Consider the following 25,357-nt stretch of genomic DNA (forward strand, 5'->3'; position numbering starts at 1 on the left):
ATGCTAGACATTTCTTTCAGAAGTTTTCTGGAAGCTGTGCAGCATGGTATGGTGGTAACTAGCCATGTGTGGCTATTTAAATTAATTTAAGCATTCCAATTCTTAGTTGCACTGGTCACATTTCAAGGGCTCTTTGTGGCTACTATATTGGACAGAAGAGGTAGAGAACAGTTATATTATTGCAGAAAGTTCTGTTGGACTATTCTAGAGTCTGCATCTCTTACGTATTAAAGCTGAACTGAATATATTACTTTCTAAAGTAGTGGGAACAAGTGATTCTTTGAGATACTGAGAGGTCATGTCATTTTGTAAATGACTCGCTCAAATTCATCAAAATGTATGGGAATATTCTTAGAATCTAATAACAGATCATCAAAAAGAATAGGAACTATGAATCGTCAAAAAATGGATCTGTTCGCTTTTTAAATATAAACTCTGGCTCTGTAGTTTAGAAAAACTGCAAATATAAAAAAGGCAGATACTATAAATAATAACATTATTAGTAAAAGGAGTTAATTTAATGGGCGTTAAGGCAGATTATCCTCAGCTAAACATAATTGACTTTGAGACTAGACATAGCACTAATGTACTTGAGGTAATATTGAACATGATTGTTTCCATGGGAACATTCCTGGAGTGGCTGCTGCCTAAAAGGGATGTTCAGGGCAGGTTCACAGAAGATTTGGTGGCATTTATGCGGCAGATTCAGATTCTAATCAGGAATTGATTTTAATTTTATTTATTTACGATCTTTTAAAAATTAAAAGTGAAGTAAAATATGCGGTGCAAGAAGCTAGAAAATACAGTTTTCGGATGCGGAGGTAGCTCCAGGATGGATCAAGAGCAAGAGCTAAAGCAGAAATTTGCCTTGGCGACCTGGACGACGGGTACACTACCTGCATTTTGCAGTGTCTGGATGGAGTGTGTTGCAGTAGGAAACAAAGGCTGAAGACAGTCCTTGTAGGCCCTGTCATGGACACTTGCCATGAGAATAGGGAGAGACTCTGTGTGTACAGTGAGTAGAGCCCTCAGCCAGGATAGTAGCATTTCAGAAAAAAACTTCTGTGACTCACAAATGAAATGGGAAACGTAGGAAAAAGAGGACTTCAAAAGAGAGAAATCTAGCCAGGCAGTCCAGAGATTAGTCTCTCTCCACGTGGCTTAAGAGTTATCACCTCATCCTCACAGAGGGAAACGTGCATTTTGAGACTGGAACCCCACTTGTGTGTCTTTTGCAGGCATACATAGTTTTATGAGAGGTTTGATTATTTATGTAGCTCCCAAATCAAGTGACAGATTGAATCATTATCACAAAGCATTTTATCCTTGTAAGGTCGTTCTTGTAAGCTGAAGATTCTGACACTGATCTGTACCCAGCTGGACTGAACCTGCCTGACTTCTTCAGAAAAGAGCTGGTGAAGCCTAGCAAGCAGCACCAGGTACACAGTGGTGCCTGCATAAAAGCCGATTTCATTGCATCAGCTCGACACCTCCGTGGGGGAATATCGTAGTAGTATTCAGAATTTGCACATGGGAAAACTGAGGCCTAGGTATAGTAACATCTCGCCTGAAATCATAGAGTAAGTGACAAATCTAGAAATGAAATAATGTTTTCCTTGATTCTAAAGAAAGCCTGGATCCTGATCACTACAAGCCACTCTCTTCCTTCTGTGTAGCAATATGAGAAGAATAAGTGGTGAAAAAAAACCATACAGAGTATCTTAGGCCTATTGTCGATACTCTGATTCTTCTGTAAAATTAGCTGCTATCTGAAAACACCTGCAAGGTCAAAAATATTAAAATAACCATTTTTTATTCTCCTGGCCATTTGGGGAAGGATTTAATTGTTTATGAAACTGAAACTCTGTGTGAAAACTGTCATGCAATGGTTAAATTATTTTATACATACTACCTGGCATAGAATTATATTCTAAATATCTATTTAATAACAGAAAATATTGGGGATCCCTGGGTCACTCAGCGGTTTAGCGCCTGCCTTTGGCCCGGTGCGCAATCCTGGAGTCCCGGGATCGAGTACCACGTCAGGCTCCCGGCATGGAGCCTGCTTCTCCCTCCTCCTGTGTCTCTGCCTCTCTCTCTCTCTCTCTCTATGTCTATCATAAATAAATAAATAAGTCTTAAAAAAAAGAATATTTAAGTCACAAAATCTTACTTACACAGCAGGAGTCCAAGTCTATAAAGGAAATAATGTGTAAGGCAGAGAAAAAAAAATCTCTGACAGGAAATATGCCAAAATATTAATAGTGGCTGTCTCTTGAGTCACAGGATGAGAAATTATGTTCAGTTTAATGGTTGTGATTATCTTTTGTTTTCCCCAAATTTTATCCTGAAAATTTTCAAATGTAAAGTTGAAAGAATTTTGTAATTCATTTTGTTTAACTTTTCATCAGTATTTTCTGTTATGTATTTTTTAAATAAGTACAAAACATTATTTTTAAAAGAGATGTCACCCTGTATTTTTTTTGTTTGCTCACTCTCTGTTTTCTCAAATACTCTTTTACTCCATTAACTTTTTTCAAAAGGAAGGCATAGAGCTCTAGAAACTAAGAATATGTATGTGTCAATCTCAAGTTCAGTCTTGCAGTCTACTGGGAACAGCTTTGAGGGCTCTCCTCATAGCTGACTGTCCCTCTTAGCCTTAGGTGGGAAGGTAGGATGCCAGTGTAATTGTCAGATTGTGATATCTGAAGAGATGATTGGCCTAGCTACGCCTGCTTCACAGTATGTAAAGTGATGTGATTGTGCACTGACTCTTTCAGATACACATAGTTAGAAAAACCAAAAGTATCTCCCACCTCCACCCAAGTTGGAAGAGGGGCAGGCAGCCCATACCTCGTTGACTTGTAACCTTAAGAAAATACAGACTAGTACCTTTGGTTGGAGGAAGAGATATATGGCCAAGAACACTCTAGAGTCAGCAGGAAACAGGTGATCTTATTCTCCTTTACCTGACAGTTGATGTCAAGAAAGTGAACGACTTTGTTCCCTTTTATTCCTTCACTAATCATCTCTGACATGCACCTGGGCACCCAATCTGGAATATTGTATCTTCACTCTGCAGCACGCATACTGTCTGAGATTCTGGAATCTACTTTTGTCCCCTGAAGTTCCCCTCCTGGTGGATAGTTAGGTAACTCACGGTTGTCTAGGCTTAACCAGCCACTTAACAGCAGTCCTTTCCTTCACTTAAAGAGAACCAGGTAAAGGAGGCTGAGTAATTTAGGCTTAAAATATTTTCATAGGAATTAAGTCACCCTTATGCTAAAATTGTGTGCTTTTGATTTTCTTAACCTGTATAAATCAGCATCCTGTGAAATGTGTACTGTGAAATATTAAGATGATTTATAGCTTTTACTCAGAGGTTATAAGGTGCTATGGTCCTATATGATTGGAGAATGCTGGGTTATGCCAAGTTCAACAGTCGCTTTCGCCAGAGCTTTTGAAGTTTCCATGTATATCAGGTTCTCCAAGAAGGTGGCCATATATTCATCATTGTCCAGACCAATTTCATTAGGCGAATTTTTCCTTTGCCGACCACCATTAAGCAGGAATACCCTTCAGAGTCCTACCAGTTTGTAAAGCAATTCTTACCATGCAAAGTGTGGTCTGAGGAACCAGCAACATCAGCATTACCTGAGAAACTGTATGAAATGCAGACTCTCAGATCCCATTCCAGATTTGCTGAATCAGGATATTAATAAGCATCCCAAATCATACAGATGCCTTAATGACCCTTCAATTCACATCTGTTGAGTACTTACTGTAGTCAGATACTGCTAGGAATTTTCAAATATATCATTTACTCGCCACTGTCAGACACATTCTTGAATGTTCTTACATATCCCAGGGTTAATTTTACAGTAGAAGAGGAGTGATACACTCCAAACTTGTAGCCGATTAGTGAATAGACCTTTTCCACAGGTATCAGTGCTGACATTGAATTTTTCCCCCCCCCCTTTTTTTTTTTTTGAGAGAAAGAGAGAGAGGCAGAGGGAGAAGCAGACTCCATGCAGGGAGCCCAATGTGGGACTCGATCCCGGGTCTCCAGGATCACGCCCTGGGCTGAAGGTGGTGCTAAACCGCCAAGCCACCCGGGCTGCTAGACATTGAATTTTTTAAAAATAGGCTTTGTTGGGGGCACCTGGGGGGCTCAGTCATTAAGCCTCTGACCCTTGATTGTGGCTCAGGTCATGATCTCAGGTCATCGGATGAGTATGTTGCTCCCTGCTCAGTGGGGAGTCTGTTTTTCTCCTCCCTCTCTCTCTCCCTCTCTCTCTCTCTCTCTCAAATAAGTGTACAAGTCTTGAAAAAAATAACTCCAGACTGTTTACAAAGAGCAGTTTGAGGTTATAGCAAAACTGAGGGGAAAGTACAGAGTTCCCAGACACCCCTGCTCCTTCCCTCACACACGCAGCCTCCTTAACTAGCAACATCCTGCACCTGTGCTGACATATTATCACCTACAGTCCTTAGTTTACATTAGGGTTCGCTTTTGGTGTTGTCCATCATATGGGTTTTGACAAATGTGTGATGATGTGTATCCACTATTACAGTATCATACAGAAGAGTGTCCCTGCCCTAAAAATCCTCTGTGCTCTGCCTATTCTTCTCTCCCTTCCTTCAACCCCTGGCAACCATTGATCTTTTTACTGTCTCCACAGCCTTTTCCAGAATGTTCTACAGTTGGAATCATATGGTATATAGCCTTTTCCTATTTCTTTTCCCTAGCAATATGTGTTTAAGGTGCCACCATGTCTTTTCATGACTTACTAGCTGATTCTTTTAGCACCGGGTGACATTCAGTTGTCCGGATGTGGCACAGTGTATTTATCCATTAATGTACTGAAGGACACCTTGGTTGCTTCTAAGGTTCGGCACTCGGGAATAAAGCTGCTATAAATGTCCATGTGCAGGTTTTTGTGTGGACATAAGTTTTCAATTCATTTGGGTAAATACCAAGGAGTGCGATTGCTGGATCTCAGAGTATGTTTAGTTTTGAAGAAACTGCCTGTCTTCTGAAGTTGTACTCCCACCAGTCATGAAGGATAGCTCCTGAAATTGACTATTAATAGGGATGCCAGTAATCTTTGGAGATTTACCTAATGTTGTAATTAGTGTTCTTTAAATTTTATTCAAGAAAGAATTCGTATTTCATGACAAATATTTGAATGATGCTTCATGTTTACCTTTACCTGTTATCTTAAGGATGTACATGATAAAAGTTTATACCAGAGGATAAAATATCAAAATACCAAAGCATATGCCTACATTTGTTAAAAGACTTGCACAATATATAGTTAACTACATTTGTAGTGTTGATGTTCTTAAAATTGTGAGATTATCTGTGTTACCAGTGGTGGTGTTCTTAAACTTCTCCAATTATCTCAAAGATTTCAAATCAGGTGTGTAGCGGCAATGTAGGCCATAGTTATCTTTTCATATTAAAATTAGAGATCAGATTTCCACTTTCAAGGCTAAATGAAAAATAAGTGAAGCTCTCAGGGAGCCAGACTTAGTGAAGTTTTTGAAGTGAAGTCTTTATGTTTGGTCCACAGTAAGTCATGACAGGATGCAGTATTGTATATTGTACACACTGTAGGAAAGGTATATAAATAATTTTAATCCTGAAAGATTAATATCTGCAGGAAAAGTGGCAAGTCATTTCATGCACTCAGAGTTCGGGCTCTGGATTTAGAACAAATTGGTTTTAAATCCCAGTTCTTCTAACTTATCCTCTCTGCAGCAGGTTAAGCAAATTACTTAGCCTTCGTGAACCTCAGTTACTCCATCTGACACTGAGATAATGACAGCAATTAGCTCTCAGGTTCATTCTACTGAGTCATTCTGTCTCTAGTATGGGGCACTGAGCCTGGCCCTTGGCACACTTGGTAAGTTATATCTACTCTTACAACTGTGTAGAAAAGTTTAGAAATCAAACTTTAGAACCAAGAGTTTTATAACCAGGCAACTCACTTTGGAATATCTCCTTTGTGATGGAAACTTATGGGGGGGGAGGAGAAATTAAAAACAAACCTTAAACTAAATTTTCACTGCAACTGGGAGACAGAGAAAACTCCCATCTGCAAATGGATTACAACAAAGGTGAGGTCATATAGAAGCTGAGGACCATAAAGACTGGGACGGGACGGGAGGGGAGGGCAGGGCAGGGCAAGCAAAGAGGTTTCTGGGGGCTAGAATATCTCAGACCTCTCCAGCAGACAGCTGCTTCCCAAATGAACAGGCACTGCTGTGAGGATTTCTGAGACTGAGCACCTCAAGAGCACCTGGGAAGAAAGAGAGAGACCAGGTTCAGAAAGTGTTCAGGAGCCAAGAGGTGGCAGATGCACCCATCAAGAAATAGTGTCAGAGGGGCACCTGGGTGGCTCAGTTGGTTAAGCATCTGCCTTCCCCTCAGGTCATATTCTCGGAGTCTTGGGATCAAGCCCCACATCAGGCTCCCTGTTCAGTGGGGAGTCTGCTTCTTCCTCTCCCTCTGCCCCTCTTCCCCCCACCACTCCCTGCTTGTGCTCTCTGCTTTCTCTCTCGAATAACTAACATCTTTTAAAAAATAGTATCTGAAAGTGCATTGTGGCAGAAGAAAGGGCTGTGAAGGGGACTAGGAAACCCAGGGCTGGTGGGAGAAGTCACCAGAACCAGGCTGGGCTCTGAGAGAGCAGGGCTAGCTGCAGAGATGACTGTATTTGAGACATTCACTGTGGTGACAGAGGAGGGAGTTGTGAGCTGTGAAGCTAGAAATGATATATTGACACATCCCTATATCCCCTGCCCCATTTCTTACTAGAAGTCTAGGAAAATCCATCCTATGAGGAAGCTCTGCCTACACACAGGGATGCTATAGAATAAACCATAATTGAGAACAACATCAATTCCTATGGATAGTAGAAATACTTATCTGCAAATGGTTACCACAAAACAGATGAGAATTACAACAACATTGCAGAAAGAACTAAAAAGAGTCATCAGCAAACTAACAGATCCTTGAAAGAGCTGTTTTAGTTGTGCAGGGACTCTACAAAGCACAAATAGAAGATCCCAAAGAACAGGTGACCAGATAATAGGAAGTGACGGCCTGAAAACAGGATATGAAATGTGTATCAGCCTAAATCGTTGAATAGAAAACAAAATTCTAAATGAAGACTAAATTACAAGTAGCACATTGAAGAGCAGCCACCACAGAAAGCACAGCAAGAGACAGAGAGGAAATAAATAAAAAGCAAAGTCCAAAAAAAAAAAAAAAAAAAGCAAAGTCCATGGAAACAGAAGCCAGAGAGAGAGAGAGAAAGAGACAGAGATGGGGAGGGAGGGATTGAGAGAGAGACCAAAAAAAAAAATTAAAATGAGGTCTTCTTGTAGAAATATTGGATGACATATCTGGGGATGTAGGAGGCGACCCTAAAGCATTTTGTCATGGGAGAAAAAAAGGACAAATAATCCTAGAACTAGGGTAGCAGTGTTAGACTGCTACTAAAACCCCTGCTTCTTCGGGCTCCCTTGCAGCAAGAAGTGCCCAGTGGACAGCATAACAACAGAAGCTTGAGTTTTCTATAATTTTCAGTTGACTGATAGTGTTTTACTGACAGATGATATTGAAATATTATCAGAATTAGAGAACACCACATGTTGAACACCTTGTGATATCTCTGGCACTTGCTGAGTTGCGCCATTATCATTATGTCCTCTTTATCCCTCTTCAACCCTTACACGTGTGCAGCTGAGCATTAACAGTTACATTCCTCAGGCGCCTGGGTGTCTCAGTGGTTGAGCATCTGCCTTTGGCTCAGGTCATGATCCCGGGGCCCTGGGATCAAGTCCTGCATCGGGCTCCCCGCAGGGAGCCTGCTTCTAGTCTACCCCTCTCTCTGTCTCTCATGAATAAATTAATAAAATATTTTTTTTAAGTTACATTCTTTTGAGTGTTTCATTCTTTCAAAATGAGTATTTTTGAACGAAACGAAAAATAGTCATACATAGGGCCCCCTAGAGGAAGTTGTGAGGTGAACCTCACAGTATGGCATAGTATAAAGAGGTTTAGAAAACCCGGACTTTGAATCCCGGTTTAGACACTAAAGGCTGCGTGTTCTTTCAGAGCTTATTTAACTTAATCTCTTTTAGCATCAATTTCTTCGAGATGACTCATAAAAAGCTCTGCCCATCCTGGTCTGACAACCAGTGATACTCAATGATAGCAGTGATAGCCAGTTTGATGTACTCTAGGAGTCTCAAGGTTTACTGCCTTAATAACACAGGTACTTTTTGGTGAAAGTACTTCCACGCTCTACGCCTCACATTCCTTATTTGTGAAAGGGGGGGGTAATAGTACTTTATGAACTGTATTGAGGATTAAATAATATAGCCTATACTAACATATAGCAGATGTCCAACAAATGCTATTTCTTGTGATTACAATTATTATTTTGCTGAAGAGGTGACCTGGCTGTCATTGTTGTTGTCATAGTTGTGGTTTTTTGTGTCACTTAAGAGCTCATAGAATCTGGGTTATCTGTTGGCTTAGTTGGTAGAGTGTGTGATGCTTGAACTCAGGGTTGTGAGTTCAAGCCCCACGTTGAGTGGAGAGATTACTTTAAAAAAATAATTAAAAAAAAACTTGAAAAGAGATCATAGAATCTGTTCTATAAAGGAAGGGGACTATACAACATGGAATGAAGCTCCAAATTTCCTGACAAATGTGTGTCAGAGTCGAGTCCCCCAGCCCTGCTCCTGTATTAGCTTCACTCCTGAGGGTTTGGAGGCCTCTGGATGGGCTCAGACAGGGCACATCCTGTCCCACACAGAGAGAGGTGCTGAGACTGCCATCTCCCTTTCTGCTGGGGGATAACCATCCACCATTTAGGTCACAATATTTTCTGCTTCCCAGGCCATTCCAAATGTCTAGATGTCCCAAACACAGCACTACTTTGAACAGAGGCATGTTGTCTTAATATTTTTTTAAAGATTTTATTTATGAGAGAGAGAGAGAGAGAGAGCAAGCAGGGGAAGTGGCAGAGGGAGAGGGAGAAGCAGACTCCCTGCTGAGCAGGGAGACCAACTTAAGGCTGGATCCCAGGACTTCAGGTTCAAGACTTGAGCTGAAAGGAGATGCTTAACCCACTGAGCCACCTAGACATCCATTAATATTAGTGACTTATACACATGCACAGATTCCAAGAGATTTATGAAACCATAAGAATAGGACCAAGCATCCAGGCTACATAGACCAGTGGGAAGATTTAGAACTCCAAGTTTGTATGATCAACTTCAATATGATCTTTTTTTTTTTTTAGCATTTCTTATGTATGTGTTTGTATTCTCTCTCTTCTCTTTCTCTCTCTCTCTCTCTCCCTCCCTCTGCCCCTCCGCCCACCCTCCCTCCCTCTCTGTAAAATGGATAGGAAGTCTTAAACAGAAATGAATTTTCAAGAACTGAAGGTGTTTGGATTTAAAGCCATGCTTTTAAGCTGGATTTTTTGTTCAATTAGCACTCTAGTGCCTGAGGACTTATTCTGCTGGTAATGGCAAGATCAAGGAGGAGGCAGTAGTAAAATACCCATTTATTGTAGGGACACATTCTCCATTCTGGTTCCCTTTAAGATAAGTTCAGAGATTATCCCTGTGAACACCACTCCATCTCTCTGTAGTCACTGGAACCTGATTGCCAATTTTGGCCAACTCCCAGAGATAGAAGTGTGGCAGGCATAGGGCCAATATTGTTTCTGCCTCAGAAGGTGACCATGAGTTTTCAAACCCAAGTTAATCTCTGTCCTGATTTTTTTTTAAAAGCTAGTAGTGTCTGAGGCTACTTGAAGATCTAGAGTTTTGGGACTAACCCAGCTCCAAGTTCCCCATGAACTAATCATCCTCTGTGAGGATAGACACAATTTGTTGTTGTCATCGTCGTTGTCGTCGTTGTTGTTGGAGGGGGAGGCATGGCAAGGAACTTTACACATTTGGGCCAACTCCAGACCAGTAAAAACCCTGGTCCTACCTGGCAGCAACAGTGGATCAGAGATAGTTTAATCATCCTGTGAGATATGACTAACAGATGTTGTTACAAAGGAGTTTGCAATCTCACGCCTATTAGGAAAGTTTAATGCTGATGACAGGGGAGGTAAGAATTTCTTTGGAAAACAGGCTAGAGGGACTAGATGATTGATTTGGATCTATTTTGAGATTGATTTGGATCTGGCTGAGCCTGATCCAAAGGGAGGAGAAAGCCACCTTTCAGTTTGAACACCAGTAATTCTGGGAATGCATATTATTCAAGCCTAGCCCACTCTGCCACAGGTGCAGTAGCGGCTTTGGAACACAATTTGGAAAGCCTAGTTAGCAGTGTCCCCAACAACAAAATTTCAGCCAAAGCCCAGAAGTAAGAAAAAATACAATAGATGTTGTTTTAAAACAGTTTATCCTTTTTTTGGTATAAAAGTAAGGTAATAAATGAGAAGGCAATCAAATAATCGTGAGGAACACTGTATTGTCCCTTGTACATTCTATGAGGAATCCCCCAACTGAGCAATTTGGTATTTGCATAAGAGGTCACACATTTCCATGCCCCATTTCAAGGAAGGGGGCAGAGAATGCCTTATTCATTTGGGCCACTGTGTTGGATACTTTCCATTTGTCCCTCCAGACCCATTCTCCTCTTTTCTCCACCAGGTTCTGTGCTCCCAGGGGCTGACCTTTGTGGACTGTATCAGTTAGGATGTGTTGCTTTCTGGCAAAGAGAGATACCAGCTCAGGGTGTTTATTCTCTCAGCCTCCTCCCTCATGGGCCAAGAATTGGCAATGGCTGCTTCCTCTACCAAGGACTTCAGTTCCTGGTGGATGTTCCTCACCTACACCTATAGGCTTTCTTGGTGACCTAGTGGCTGACTCCAGTTGCCTCTTCAGATCTTGCTGCTACTTGTGCTCTCTGGTTACAATCCTTGAGCTCCTTTACCATCCCTTACTGGTTTCTCTTAACTCTCCTGTGTATATTCCCTTGATTAAATATCCTCAATTATCCATCTTTAGGTCTGACTGCTGCTTCCTGCCAGGAAACCAACTAATACCCTTTCCTGTGTAGAATAGTACCTGGCCCATAATGAATGCTTAATAAATGCTTCTATTATTTTTGTATGTATGACATGATTACTAAATTTAAATCAGATTTTGTTTAATTTTAGGCCAGGGCTTTTTTGTCATATAGTATTTCCAGCACTGAAGAGTTTCTAGTTGTCGTTTGCCTTTGTAGAACTTCAGTTTAAAGAATACGATTTTGATATTATAAAGACCAGAGGAGCTGATACACGGCTGCATTTCCAAAAATTCAAAGATTAGAAGTGAAAATTGTGAAAATCTCATTCAAATCAACTCTAATAAGTGTCAATATTTTTTCATTGTAGCAGAATTCATCAAAATAAATTTTATTGAAAATATATATCCATTTAGCCTGTCTGAAATTCTGTCCATTTATCTTATTTGTTTCTATGCTATTCACTGTTTTAAGTTCTGGCTTTGAGCTTCTTTTTTTAAAGATTTTATTTATTTATTTGAGAGAGAGTACACACAAGCAGGGGAGAGGGGTAAGGAGAGAGGGAGAATCAGACTCCCCTTTAGCAGGGAGCCTGCCAAGACAAAGAGGGGCTCGACCCAGGACCCTGAGATCATGACCTGAGCTGAAGGCAGATGCTTAACCGACTGAGCCACCCAGGCACCCCTGACTTCGAGCTTCTAAGACCCATGTCTACATGAGCCAGAAAAAGAGGCTCAGCCTTAACCATGGGCCAAAGTTGGCCTTTTATTCTGTAATGTTAGGAAAAGCAGTAACGAAAGAAGTTTTCTCTGCAGATAGGAGTTTCACCAACTAGGAAAATTAGTTTACTTAATTATATTTACAGAGGAGAACTAGTATTTCAAGAATTGTTGTGTACAATTAGATCCGTGTTTCTCATAATGTTTTCCAGAGATAGCTGACACCACGTCATCTGCAGAGTTTTCCAAAAATGTGGTTTATCTGTCTGTAACCAAGATCTATTGAATCCAAATACTTGGGAGTATGGCCTCAGTAAGTTGAATGTTAATTTTATTAACTGCCCAGATTATATGGCCATAAGCCAAATTTAATAACCATTGTAATAATAATAATCCATACTAAGACTCTTTCTATGGTGCAGAGAGGTGTCTTAAAATGGATTTATCTGAATATAAGAGAAAGGCTAATGTATAAAATAAAGTTAGAGAAATACAAAAGATTTTAGAATGACAATTTTAATATACCTCGTTATAAACTTAGAATAAATTGTCAAATTTAAAATTAGAAATTATTTAACTTAGGGATTGCCTACAATTCTGAAACAAATAAAATCACCATGGGGTGATTTTAAGAAATTTAAGGAATGACACCTGTCTCTCCGGTTACTCATCATGACATAGTACTTAATACCTCCTGTTAGTTATTTCTGCGTGAGCCTACCCTTGACTGATAGTTTGTGATCCCCTTGAAAGCAGGGATCATATCTTTTATGTGTATAGTTCTTGGTACAGTACCTGTCCCATGGCAGGATTGTAACAGATATTTATTGAAGGAATGAAAGAGAGGAGAGTATCATATTTTGGAGAAAAGATTGAATGTGTGAAATGTTGAGGGAGCAATACAAGATTTCATAACAGAGTGCTAAACAGTGTGGTATAGAGTTCTCAGAATGTTTCATGATAGCTAGAATAGTCACAGAAACAGTAATGGGGAAGGAGATAAAAAGCCAGTCTTGATGAACCTAACACTCCTCTAAAAACAGTCTAATGAAAAGTCAATCTTGATCTGTACCTTGAAGTTTGTAGGAGATCTAGCCAGGAGAAAGGGTTCAGGCTGGGAGTGATATACAACTGGCTGAAGATGTTGGCTTCAGGTGAGTCATACATCATGAGAAAAGTGTAGAGACAAATAGTGATGATAGAAAGCTGCATACTTGACAGGATGTCAGATTGAAGAGGAGAGTTGAGTGAATGAGGGTTGTTAGGATTTGGAGCATTCAAAGAGCCAGGAAGTCTGGGTTTGATCTCATGATCAGCAATCACTGTAAGTGTGGCAGAACTTGGGAGTGTTGGGTACAGTTGTCTCGCCCCTTGTCAGGAGAGCTGTAGGGCTGGGTGGCCAGAGAGGATATAATGAATTGTGAATCTTCTAGGCGGTATGGTCTATTTCAAATGAGTCTAAATGAATAGGAAAGAAGTAAAGTTTCTTCATTCCTTCATTCTCTTAATGGACCCTTGGGCACAAGCCAGGCTGTGGACCAGATTTGGAGTCTAGAAATTCTGTGGGTAAGTAGAGGTAATGTGGACTAGCTCATGGGCTCCACTTCTTTGGAAACCTCTGTTTTCTTCTAAATCCCCACAATCCATAGCTCTCTATGGACAGAGATTACTGCAGAAAATGATTTTAAACAAAACCTAGAAACCTTTATTGTTTTGAGAAAGGCAGACAGATTCTCTTTTGCCCAAATAAATGTCTCTATTTTATTTTAATCTAATGAATGGAATGTAGTAAGACAGTTGGACAGAGTAAAGTGGCAGTGTTAAAATTGTGATATATATTCCCCTCCATAAATCCAATCTTATGAGTAATGTGAGCCTGACTAAATGGCAAACATGCTCTCTTGCTGGAGACCAAGAGCATCACACATTTTGAACAGGAGCTCAAGTTGTAGAGCAAGATATGCCATAGTGAGGGTGGGTGACATTACGAAAATAGCAAATGTAACAGTTATCTGAGTGGGTTTGCCACCCTAGCAAGATGTGATTGCCCTTCTTTCTGTCATGCCTACTTCCAGACTTTCACTCATGTCTTTACTGTACTCACCAAGCTGAACTCCTAAGTCAGGCCCAAGATGTTCTATTACTAAACTGTTTTCAGAATAAACAGCATAGGGCTGCCTGGGTGGCTCAGTGGTTGAGCATCTGCCCTTGGCTCAGGGCATGATCCCTGTGTCCTGGGACCGAGTCCCACACTGGGCTCAGCACAGGGAGCCTGCTTCTCACTCTGCCTGTGTCTCTGCCTCTCTCTGTGTGTCTCTCATGAATAAATAAATAAAATCTTTTTTTTAAAGAAAAACAGCATAACCACCTGCATGCTACAGTGCTGCATATGTGTCTGACTGAGGGAGCCAATAAACACCCTGGGCACCGGTGTTTTCACAGTAGTGAGGGAGGAGAATGTCACTATTTCCTAAGGGAAGAGAATAAAGGTAAACATGTCACCAACTCAAACTCTGAGCAAGGTTAGGTTGAGGAAAGGAGGCTTCAAGGGCCATGCAGAGACTAATCTCCGAGTCTTCTGATTTGAGATCACAGAAGTCCTGTCATTCCAGTTCACAGTGGTATCTGTGACAGAAGTTTCTCAGCATTCTGATAGCTTAGGGCACAATCAGCCAGACAGTACGGAGTACTCACGATGAGATACCTGCTGCTGAGAGTCCGCCCAGCTGTGATCTTATTTCCCTGTGTTTGGATAATGCAATCTGTTCTACTACATCCACTGAAATAGACTGCCAGAGAAATGGCCAGTTTGAAAGAACACAATGAAAAATCAATATTCCCAATGTATCTTGAGATCATGGCAGCAACAGGAACATATTTCCAAACAGCCATACCGAAACAGTAAGTCAGGGGAGAGGATCTGGTCTCTCCAGAGGACTGTGACATCATTTCGCATGAACACAGGGAACTGTGGTGAGGAGGGCGGGAATGAGCCTTCCACTGCAAAATCACGGAATTCTTGGAAAAATCCATTTTCTAGCGCAATACACTCCCCACTGCAGCCACCAGTCTTTTAGTAACATCTAATTATTCCTGTCCCCCCTCTCTCCCTGCCTCATTCATTTTTTTCTCCTCCTTCTCCTCCTTTTCCTCCTTCTCCTCCTCCCTCTCCTCCCTCCTCCTCCCTCCTCCTCCTCCTCCTCCACTTCCTCCTCCTCCTCCTCTTCTTCTTCTTCTTCTTCTTCTTTCTTCTTCTTCAAGATTTATTTATTTTGGAGAGAGAGAAGGAGAAAGAGAGAGCACACAAGTGGGGAGAAGGGGCAGAGAGAGACAGAGAATATTCCAAGCCAACTCCCCACTGAGTGCAGAGCCTGATGTGGGGCTCGATCTCACCACCCTGGGATCATGGCCTGAGCTAAAATGACAAATTGGACACTTAAATGACACCCAGGTGCCTCCCCCTCATTCATTTTCTGCTTGAACAAAATGAAAAGCCATATTGGTTTCATTTTTAAATCCTAATATTAGTGTATATGCCCCTCAGGCAGTGGGTTTGGCTGATAAAAGGAGAGTTTTGTTCATTTTTCTTCTCCATATAATGCTATAGGGAGGTAAACTTTTCCCTTCTTCCCTTCTAGAGTCTTTGCCTGGTCTAATAATTAAATTGACAAGACGGATTAACAGAAGAAAAATAAATTTAATTTTGTACATATGGGAGCTCATAAAAATATAAAACTCAAATAACCAGAGCAGACAGCTTTTATACCTCTTAGATCAACAATAAACTTGTGAGGAATTGACAAGACAACGAAGTTTGAGCTAGGGGTAGTAAATTGGTGAAGAAGTTACAAGGTTTGTTGATACAGCCTTCTCTGTACTGAATTTTCTCTCTGGTGATGAGTATGTCTCTCTACCTCCTGGTACAGGAAGGGAACCTTTCATGTGAGAGATTCGTTTCTTGCTTTCTAGGGGACAAAAGAAGATCAGTGTCCTTGCACCAGCTGCTTTCTTAAATAGCTGTAGTTCAAAATAATCAACATACTGAAGTAGTTTGTTTTGGAGCAGCCTGCCTTGAACCCCACCAATATGACTTTAGTAATCCCTCCTTGATCTGCCATTTTGCTTTCCATGGTCAGTTACCTGCAGTCATTTGTGCTGGATGCAGGTGATCCCCTGACTTATCTTCAGAAGGTCCATAGCGGCCGACCTAACACTAAGTCACAATGCCTACGTCATTTACCTCACTTTAGCTCATCATGTAAGCATTTTATCATCTCACATCAGCACAAAAAGGATGAATACAGTATAATTATTTTGAGAGAGAGACCACGTTCATATAACTTTCATTACAATATATTGTTATAATTGTTCTATTTAATTACTATTAATCTCTTACTGTATTTAGTCTGTAAACTTTATCATATGTATGTATGGGAAAATCATAGTATTTATAGGGTTTGGTACTATCTGTGGTTTTAGGCATCCACTGGGGGCCCTGTAACATATCCCCTGCAGGAAAGAGGGCACTACTGTACTCAGGCTGCAGGACATTTGTATTGTCATATTTGTAGCAAAGCTCTCAGTGACTATTCCATGGCTGATTCCTACAGCATAGTTTGCTTCTTCTTCCTTTTTCTTAGCATGTCTTTTCTGACATGGTGAAGTTTTTGGTAGGGTGAGTGATGTGCAGAATTTAGGCAGAGATAAGGATGAAAAATTTTTGCAGTGATATTTCACCACATGAATTTTATTTGTTTCTAAAGTCTACCCAATAGCTTTAGTGTAGGAGATTTCTTTTTTTAAAGATTTTACTTATTTATTTAAGAGAGAGTGAGCAAGTGAGAGAAAAAGAAGGATCAGGGGGAGGGGGAGAGGGAGAAGCAGGCTCCCCACTCAGCAGGGAGCCTGATTGTGGAGCTCAAGCTCGACTGAGCCACCCAGGTGCCTCTAATGTAGGTGATTCCTAAACCAAAGCCTGTCTACCTGTATGTTATCTTTAATATGAGCAAATGATGAAGGAGCTTGAGCACTTCTCATTCCTTCATGGCATGAACCCATGCAACCCTTCTCTCCCCCTCATTGTTCATATTTCAGCCATATTTTTGCAGATGAGACATAAGTTTTAAGTGCTCCACATATGGCAACAATGTCATGCTTTTCCACTATGGAAGCTTTCTTCCTTGATATTTCCTTTGGAAAATATGTGGAAGAGAAAACATAAAATGTGAATAATAAGCAAAATATTTATTATGGTCTCTGTATTGCCACGCAAACATTTTCTCACATATCCTCAGCTAACTCTGTATTTCATGTTATCTGCCAGAATGTTATAAATATTCCATGTAAACAGAAAAGAAGCTTAAGCATTTCACTGAACTGAATATGAAAATCTAGTATTTACATCTGTGACTTGATATACTCTAACTACAAAGGAACTGGTTAATGGGTTCATCAAAGGCGAAAGAATAACACAAGAGGGGAACTATAGTGTGATTTATTTTTTACAATTTTGAAGTATGACTAAAATATGACTCACAGCCTCCTACCCTATGTTCTACAGAGCTGTTAGCTCCTAGAGTTAACATTCAGTAAGAATCTAAGGGAGAAGGAAGAGGGTAACTATGTGACAGGTACAGGACCATCTCTTAGAGCACCACTGAGCACTTACTGGGCAGTTACAGATCACAGCTGGCTCACTGCACCCTTGTCATTTAAGCAGTAGGGGGCGGACAGTGGGCCAGGAGGAGGAAGGCTTCTATTGGAGGGATCTCGGACAAGCTTTGCTCTGTTTGATTCTAACCTATATTCTTTTTTCTGTAGCAGTAACACCTAGAAAATTTAGCACAGTTACATTTTAAAATGATTGAAACCATTTTTAAAGCAACACTGATACACATTTGGTTCATGAAGATAGCAACTCCCCTCTATTTAAAACAAATTACCCTGCCTCTCTTGTTACTTAATTTCTTTGCTACCTGAGTTGGTACTTTTGGTCTCTGTCCACTGTTTCAGTGAGGGGGTGCTGGGGCTGAAGACTCTAGTCTGTAATCCAAGATTTCATGCTCCAGCTGCTGGGGTTACCACAGGAGGCTGTAGGGATCAAAGAAACTTGTTCGTGCCTATTAGATGGGAATGAACAGCTGAGTCCCAGAACGAGAGCTGGTCCATCTCAGGCTGGAGTAATTCATCCAAAGAAGGTGCTGGCATGTCAGCTGGGAGAAGGGTGATGGTAAAGATGAAAGGAATTCTCATGGCTAAGCAGAACAGCAGAGTGAGTAGCTACTCAGAACTGGGGGGAAAACTCAACCCACTGGAAAGAGAGGGGGTTCTAGCTCCATCATAAACAAGTAGGTCATTTCTCACTGAGTGTTGCTAACATGGCGCTGAAGTAAGAGATTCCCCACAATAAAATAGGGCAGAAAGAGGACCTTAAGAGAATTGCAGTGATTTATTCTGCTGCCATATTATCATCTCTCTTCCTCTTCCTCCTCCTCCTCCTTCTTTTCACCTTTGGAATGATCATGAAGGTGTGATAATTCTTTCTCTGTTCTTGTTTTTTTTTTTTTTTTTTTTTTCTGGAGTTGTTGGCTTCAATTTCCTGAAGAAGAGTGAAAACTAGTGAAAAGGAATTTAAAATGCTTTTGCCCAGACAACTTGAGGATATTTTTCCACCCATATATATCTTTACATTTTATTCATTTTTAAAATTTACAGACAGAAAGTCATACTTCTTGGGGTTTTCTAGGATTTTGACACATGAATACAGTTGCATAACAATCACCAGAAATGACCAGTAACCAGAGTTACATTAACCCCATGATATCCCTTGTGCTGCCTTTTTAGACGAGATTGGGCGCGTTCAGGGTGGTATGGCCGTAGACTGTGCTGCCTTTTTAAAATCACTTCCCCACCAACCCCTGGAAAACTGAATTTTTTATGTTTCTATATATCTACTTACCTTTGCCAGAATGTCATATAAATGGAGTTACACAGTATGTAGCCTTTTTACTCTGGCATTTTTCCCTCGAGATTCAGCATGTTCAGACCAGCATGTTCAGACCAGATTCAGCATGTGTAGACCAGAAGTTGTGTACATTTGAAGTTCATTTCTTTTATGGCTGAGTAGTATTCCATGTTATAGATGTTTCATAGTTTATTCACCATTAATGTACAGACATTTAGGCTGTTTCCAATTTCTGGTAATTAAGAATAAAGTCATTTTTTGTTCCATTAAAATATTTTCTGATTTTCCTTGTGGTTTCCTCTCTGATCATTTCCTAAAATCCTAAAAACTTTTAGTTAATTCTATTATGGTCAGAGGACATACTTTGGATGATTGCAATCCTTATAAAATTGTTAAGATTTGTCTTATGGCTTAAGGCATGATCTATCTTGGTGTTTATTCCATTTGACCATGAAAAGGATGTGTATTCTGCTGATGCAGGGTGATTTATTCTATAAATGGCCATTAAATCTAATTGGTTGTTAAATGGTAATCTGTTGTATAATTTCATGTGTATTTAAGTTTTTGCATAATTTAAAATGAAAATATGTTAATTTAAAAGTGAGACAAATCAGTACAATGGAACAATAAGTAATTACTAAAAGAAAATAGGATACAATAATTTCAACATAAAGAGCTTAAAATGGAATAAATTAAAGTTGATAAATATAAAAGAATCACAAGATATTTAGTATTGCTTACAAAAGGAAAATGGATAGTGCAGTATTGATCTCAGACAAGTTAGAACTCATGGTGAATGCATTAAGTAGACATCAATTTCATATTGATAAAAATTTCAGCCCAAGAAAACAAACACAGTGGCCTTGAATCTTTTGTGACTCAGTCGATAGAGCATATGACTCTTGATCTAGGGGTGGTGAGTTCAAGCCCCATGTTGGCAAACCAAAAAATACCAAAAAATAAAATAAAAAATACCTAAGGCAAAATGTGAATAATAATTTTAAAGACAAATTAACCAAGTTACCATTTTAGTAGGACATTAGTGTGCGTTAAAATGTGATAGATTAAGTAGACCAAAAATAATGGTATCGAGGGTTTAAGTAAGAAAGATGAGTACAGAGAATAAAAGTTTTTCAAACATGTTTGGAAAAGTCAACTCTCTGCAATAATTCAAAACAATCTCAGAAAATTAGAAAAAAGGAAAAACCTCTAAAAGTTACATTCACTTAATATAATGCAATAAAAATGGAAAATACAACAGGATAGCTCTAAACTCCAAACTGTCCTTTAATGAAGGTTAATATATAATATATAAATTAAAATTATTCATAATGGAAATTATAAATATAAAAATAAAGAAAAGTGAGAATATCATTTTTTTCATATCAAAACAAAGTAAAGCTGAAGAGGAATTCAGGAAAAAAAATTTATAGCCTCAGACATTTTTGTTTAAAAAAAGTATAGCTTCGAGCACCCTGGGTGGCTCAGGGGTTTAGCGCTGCCTTCGGCCCAGGGTGTGATCCTGGAATCCCGGGATCGAGTCCCACATCAGGCTCCCTGCATGGAGCCTGCTTCTCCTTCTGTCTGTCTCAGCCCCTCTCTCTCTCTGTGTCTCTCATGAATAAATAAATAAAATCTTTTTTTAAAAAAAGTATAGCTTCAAACACATATTAAAGTATATTTCAAATATATAAGATATATAAGCAGAATGAAACTTAAAAAAACAAATTGGTAAAAAGATCAGTAAGTGAATTATTGGGGAAAAAATGATAGGGAAACCAAAAGTTATTTCTTTGGAAAGAGCAGTAGAATAGTTATGTTTTATTAAGTTTATTTTGAGTTTTGGATGAACAGAGAAAGAGAGGGGGTGGGGGGAATGTACACAGAATGAGAAATGACTCATAACCAGGTGTGTGGAATATACTATGTTTTCAAAAAACAGTTCTTTCTATTACATCATCAAGGCATGTGAAAATTTAGAGAAATTATTTTTTTTCTAAGAAAATATTGTCACTCAAATTAGGCTGAAGCAATAGAAAACTTGGATGTATAAGCAACCAGGCAGTAAATGGAAAAGTTGGTAAAATTTCTTCCCTAAATAGATGCCAAACCAAGTCAATGTTTAAAAGTCAGTCCTACTAATCATTTAATGAGAGTGGTACATCATTTTTTTTCAGAGCATAGAAAATGATACATTTTTCACACATATTCTTTGAGGCTTACCTATGACTGGAACAACAAATCGATAAGGACAGATCACATATAACGTACACATAAACACAAATGCATACATTTGGACAGATGCACCATTAAGACAATATCAATAAAGGCAAAAAATTATAAATAAAATACTAACACACTGAATCCTTTCTGTAGTAAGATTAAAAAATTGTTATTGGAATAAAGGATTGACTCAAGGGCAGCCCCAGTGGCTCAGCGGTTTAGCGCCGCCTCAGCCCAGGGTGTGATCCTGGAGACTCAGGATCGAGTCCCACATCAGGCTCCCTGCATGGAGCCTGCTTCTCCCTCTGCCTGTGTCTCTGCTTCTCTCTCTCCTCTCTGTGTATTCTCATGAATAAATAAATAAAATCTAAAAAAAAGAAAAAAAATTGACTCAATATTGAGAAATCCATCAATGTGCACTGCTACATTTTGAAACTAAAAGAGAAGGAAAAACAAATGTGAAAAAGCATCTCATGAAAATATCCCTTATTTCTATTTTTTTTAAAAGAACAAATTAGGAACAAAGGAAACTTTCTTAATCTGATCAATCATATTTACCAAATTTGATCAAATATCACATTTTTTAATAAAGAGTGATACCTCTTAAAAATCAGGAACAAAATGAAGTTGATTCCTATTATCAAATATTACATACATAATTCCTGGAAATAAAATAAGGAAAATAGGGCACATATATGTTAGAAAGGAAGAGAGAAACTATCATCCTTTGCAGATGGTATGATTTTCTAGGTATGATATCCAAAGGAATTAAATGAAAAAAAAGATCAGAAATCTTATAAAAATGTACTAGGTGCCTGTGTACAAGACAAATATACAGAACATCTTTTCCTGTATACTAGCACCAATAATCATTTTAAAATGCAATTTGGAATTAAGTAATAAATATGATGTACATAAAAATAAATTGACCAAACTTGTGGAAGACTTTTATAGATATATGGATAAAGCCCTATTGGTGGGTGTAAAGAAAAAACTTAAAAAGGGAAAACATAGCCTTATATATAGGAGAAAATCGTCTTACCCACTGTTAAAACCATGGCAAAATTCAAGCTCTGTGGCTTAAATGTGCTGCAAACATCATGATTCTTATTAAAATGAAATAGAAATCAAACAATTGAATCAGTGTAAAATTAAATGTAATTTTTATAAAAGAATGTTGTATACAACTTGATAGGATTATCAAATTATCTTGAAGAAAGGTTACATAAAGCTAACTAATTATATATAATGAAAAAACAAATGAAGATTTCTCTACTATATACAAAGATTTTATAAAGAAACATTAAACATTTTATAGTACTAAATGTATAAAAAGGGCAGTGAAACAGAGTAGAAAATTCAGATACCAATTCATACACACACACACACATATGTACCCATACATACATTTATATATACATAATATATGTATACATGTATGTCACTATATATATCATTATATGGTATAATAATTTGGCCAAACACTTGGAAAGACACATATACATATATACATGTATTTTATGTATATGTGTATATATAAATTTTAATTAAGTGTTTCAGATGCTATTTTTTATCAGTGGGTAAAGGAGGGTGTAGTCAGTGGTGTAATAATTTGGCCATACTCTTGGAAAGGTAGTGTTAATTATCTGCTTCACCCCATGAATGAGAATACATTTTAGGTGGATTCTAAGCTTACATAATTTTTATTATGGTTAGATGAAAATATGGGACATTATTTTTACTATTCTTGAATTCAATTTCTTTTTTTTAAGATTTATTTATTTATATGAGAGAAAGGGAGGGAGAGTGTGCACATGTGAGCAGGGGAAGGGGCAGAGGGAGAGAATATCCAAGCAGACTCCCACTGAGCATGGAGCCCGATTCAGGGCTCCATCTGATCCCATGGGCCATAAGATCATGACCTGAGCTGAAGCCAAGAGTCAGATGCTTAACCAGCTGAACCACCCAGGTGCCTCTGAATTTGATTTCTTAAGTGACACTCCAAATCTCAAAGATGTAAGGAAAACAAAGATTTAAATTTAATTATATAAAAAGGAACTATTTTTGTCTGATCAAAGCAAACACCAAATTAAAAATTACATGTAAAATGAACAAAAATATTTGTCGCATATTCAGGAAGGGATAAACATTCATAATGTTATTGAGACATTATTGAATCACACTAGGGAAAGCAGTAAGATTCATTTCAGTTCCATAAGTTACAACAGTCCATTGCTTGAAGCATATGATCAGGAAGAGAGCAGAAGGAGTTTTTAAAGGGCTGGTGCATCTCTTGATAGATCTTTAACATCACTGATGAGCCCAAGAATGCATATTTATGTTTGTCACACAGTAAAGAGTTTTTAAAAATTGACAGTAGAGGCAAAGGGGCGAACATCTACTGATTCATATGCACTGTTGATTTGAGTGTATCTTGGTACAAACCCTGTGCGGGACTTAGCCAAAATTTCCTTAAGTTTCAAATGTGTTTGCATTGATTCAGTAATTTCAGTTCTGGAAATTTACCTTAAAAATCACTAACAGTGGTTGCCTACCTGGCTCAGTCAGTAGAGCATGTGACTCTTGATTTCGGGGTGATGAGTTCAAGCCCCACATTGGGCATGAGGCCTACTTTAAAAAAAAAAAAAACCTCAAAGAAAACCACAGATAGTGTGCTTGGTGATACATAGGCTGTTTTATTGATATTCATCACAGGATTGCTATAGTAACCATTTTGACCAAAACACTGCATTGGTACTGTGAAGAAAGGGAGATTTTATATTTTTACTCCATTTACATTTGTTTTGTTTGAACGTTTAAAAAGCTTTTTGAAACAATTTGACATCTTGAAGTACATCTACAAACCTTTTAACTGTCTTGAGAATTTATTCAAGCTGGGTAAGTGGACTATAGTGGATTTTGTTGATTTTATTGCTTCTTTGTAATTTGTTGCTGGGACTAGGGAAATAAAAGCAAGTGAAAATATTATGTAGAGTGCTAGATATTGACATTTATTAAAAGGATTATTTAAATGATACTATATATGGAGGAGTCCTACAATTTTTAGAAATGCCTCTGTGCCAGGGAGAGCTTCCTTCTTTGTCAAGTTTGATATCTTTTACTTCTGTTAATGTCAGGCTGCACAACTCGAAGTCCTGCTATGGTACCACACACAGAGATTGACTTTTAGGATGGAAATTAGAACAGAACTGAAAACGGGAAATGGTATTTTTGACAAGTGAATATTTCCAATTTATGTACTGCATTCTGGAGCTAAAAGAAAAGTAATGGAAGTTTCTTTCAAATTCAGATTAGTTTTTCAACCAGGCTTATGAAATTACTACCATCATATCAGCATTGAAAGGCAGAATAATTTTGTAGATAGAAAGCAGGCTTAAGCACTTATTTTGTTTTAGGACCTAATTATATTCCATCCCAACTTGTGCATTATTATTGTAAATTTTATGTGTCCACAACATTTAATGGTATTTTATGTTTTTGCCACATTATAAATATGAGGTTATCATAAATAAATATCACCTGATTATAAATATCAGGTAATTTGATTTAAAAAGTGAAGTCTAAACAACTCCACTATTCACAAGTATAAAATTACTAAGGGAAAGGACCATGTCAAGAGAAAGCTGAAAGTGTAAAATCATAATACTACCTAATGTTATGTTGAATAGCAAACAAGAAATATATTTGTAAATCTTTCTGATTGGTATCTGTATCTTAGAATTATGAAACTTGTATTCACTGCCTTATAAGAACCTGAGATTTAACTTATGAGTCAGAAGGAAGAAGATCTTCCCTAAGTTCGGGCTATCAATTTTATAAAACAACCATTTTACGTTTTCCAAAATAGTGTGTAAAAGTGTCTGTTACTGCATTTGCCTGTCAACACTTTAAGTAGATGTGGATATCAATATCAGACACTTTAAGTAGATGTGGATCAGATTGTTGATATACAATGACATCAAAATTTTCTTAAAATTATTAATTTTCTGGCTGGTGAGGAACTAGAGTAACTTTTTTATGCCATTAGTCATTTAGGATTGTTCTTCTTTTCAATACACACACAGATGCATATGCACATACATACAGTAAATACTTTTATCTATATATATTTATATCTGTATTTTATATACTAATACTAAACTCTTAAGAATTAGGATCATTCCAAGCATCTTTTCTCACACTGTGGCATATATTTAAACTTTATTAATGGCAGCTTTTGAAAGAGGATTTTAATATTGCCAAAGATAAATTCATAATTTGTATCTTTTCTTTTTTTTTTTAGAGATTTTATTTGTTTATTCATGAGAGATATATAGAGAAAGAGACATAGGCAGAGGGAGAAGCAGGCTCCCCTTGGGGAGGCTGATGTAGGACTCG

Source organism: Nyctereutes procyonoides, unplaced genomic scaffold, assembly GCF_905146905.1.
Source record: "Nyctereutes procyonoides isolate TBG_1078 unplaced genomic scaffold, NYPRO_anot_genome, whole genome shotgun sequence".
Taxonomy (NCBI): Eukaryota; Metazoa; Chordata; class Mammalia; order Carnivora; family Canidae; genus Nyctereutes; species Nyctereutes procyonoides.